Genomic DNA, 2,570 nt, shown 5'->3' on the forward strand with positions numbered 1-2,570 from the left:
CCGCTTCAGCACTCGGCGGTCCCGTTCTGTGAGCGTGTGTGGCCTACCACTTCACGCTGAGCCGTTGTTGCTCCTAGACGTTTCCCTTCACAATAACAGAACTTACAGTTGACCGAGGCAGCTCCAGCAGGGCAGACATTTTACTAAATTACTTGTTGGAAAGGTGGCATCCTGTGACGGTGCCACGTTGAAATTCAATGAGGTCTTCAGTATGGGCCATTCTACTGCCAATGTTTGTCTATGGAGATTGCATGGCTGTGTGCTCGATTTTATACACCTGTCAGGAAGGGGTGTGGCTGGAATAGAATCCACTAATTTGAAGGGGTGTCCACATACTTTTGTATCTATAGTGTGTGTACACACGTGTGTTGTTGCATCATACCATCGATAAGCCTATCTTCCCCATCACATCATGAAAGGTCATGTTGATGTTCATTTAACCTCTGCCTCCCTCTCTCTCTCTCTCCTCAGATCTCCAGGCTCAAAGCATCATTCCACCAGGTAGGTAGAGTATACATCTACAGTGATTATAGCAGTTTAATATTAGTCAACTTTATTATCCCACATGGAGAAATTCATGTGTCCATACACACCATTCTAAAACCCAATAACAAGTACTGTTTTATGGAACTACTAATACTTGTCAACTACAAAACATTACTGCTGTGAGAATAACAGAAGCCCTGTCATAATCTGTCCTCACCACTGTGTTTTCCTCTCTGCTGTTTACAGCTGAACTCTCAGTCAGACTGGTGAATGGGACCACTTCCTGTTCTGGGACAGTGGAAGTCTTCTTCAGAGGAGAGTGGTCAGTTCAATGTTCTATATGGTGGAGCATGAAAGAGGATAAGGTTGTGTGTAGAGAGCTGGGCTGTGGGAATGTTGTAGCTGCATCTAGAGGACCTCCGGTTGAAGATGGAAGCGGAGGAGTCTCACTAGGGGGTTGCAGTGGAGATGAGTCTACTATTAGAGAGTGTAACCTCAAAGGAGGATGACCTGGTGCCTGTAATGGTGGATATTATCATCATGTGATCTGTTCAGGTAAGAGACTGGTAATATTGAGAGATTTAATTTGTAAATTATACAATATTTGCATATATCATGTTTTATGTGTTTTCCATTTCATTTAAAGAGAGGGGGAGATGTTAGATGTATTTAAACATTATATTTGTGTTTGTCATATTGGTTTATGGGAGATGTGCATGGGCAGATCATTGTAGTTCAGATGTTACTGAAGTGAAGCTGCCTGATGGATGTCCAGCTGTTTATTTTCTATAAAGTGAAGTGAACTTATTCCTGTCTCCTGCCTGCATTATTCCCAACCCTGTCCTGAGTGACTAAGAACCCATTTCTACCTCTTACAGTATCAAACATAGCAACCTACAATCTTTTATCCAACATATTTGTGTTTAGTCCTTGACAGTGTCATCAACAAAACGGATTGAATGTTCAACCAACTCTTTTTCTCCAGAGTCTGTGCAGCTTGTGGATGGAGCTGGTGTCTGCTCTGGGAGACTGGAGGTGAAGTCCAATCAGTCCTGGGCCTCAGTGTGTGAAGCTGACTTTGACCAGCAGGATGCAGAGGTAGTCTGTGGGGAGCTTGGCTGTGGGGCTCCTGCAGCTCTACAGGGGGGGCTCTATGGAGAAGGTGAGGGTCAGACCTGGGATAAAGAGTTCCAGTGTAAAGGCAATGAGTCCCTTCTCCTGGACTGTGACACCTCAGACAGAAAAAACAACACCTGCCTACCTGGTAATGCTGTTGGACTCACCTGCTCAGGTAAGAAACAGTTTGTCACTCAATCAACATTGTTTCTCACCTGGAGTGAAGAATATGAGAGGCAATATATAGTGGGCTCCAAAATTACTGGCACCCCTGTCTGGCAATGCACAAACAATACTTACAGAAATATAAACAATATAATTATAGAGAGAAACTGAAAATACCAACATGTGAGAAATACTGTACTATATTAATGTTCCAATGGAACCCACCAAAATCATTTAATGATTTAATTAAAAATCAATGTCCTCCATATCAAGGTTTCACAATTAATGGCACCCTTAAAGATTATTGTAAATAACATCTACCAAAATTAAACCAGGAATTAAATTCCACTTATTTAAGTTTATCTAACTCTTAAGGAACTATATTGAGCCATTACATCACTTCCTGTTTCACTAGGGTATAAAAATGAGGTAACACGCATACAATATCTCTTCGTCATCCAACACCATGAAGAAAACAAAAGAACTGGCAGTTCAAAAGAGACAGGTGGTCGTAGACCTTCATATATCTGGTAATGGCTACAAGAAGATCCACAAACAATTGAATATACCACTGAGCACTGTCAGGGCAATTATTAAAACATTTAAAAGATATGGAACAGTTGAAAACCTCACGGGTAGAGGACACAAATGCATTTTGCCCCCCAGGATAGGGAGGAGGATGGTGAGAGAAGCAACAAAATCCCCAAGAATCACTGTGAAAGAATTGCAGGCCTTGGTGGCGTCTTGGGGTCACCAGGTTTCAAAAAGCACCATCAGACGCCACCTCCACAACCACAGGCTCT

This window comes from Coregonus lavaretus (genome assembly GCF_964263955.1).
Source record: "Coregonus lavaretus genome assembly, contig: HAP1_SCAFFOLD_3845, whole genome shotgun sequence".
Classification (NCBI taxonomy): Eukaryota; Metazoa; Chordata; class Actinopteri; order Salmoniformes; family Salmonidae; genus Coregonus; species Coregonus lavaretus.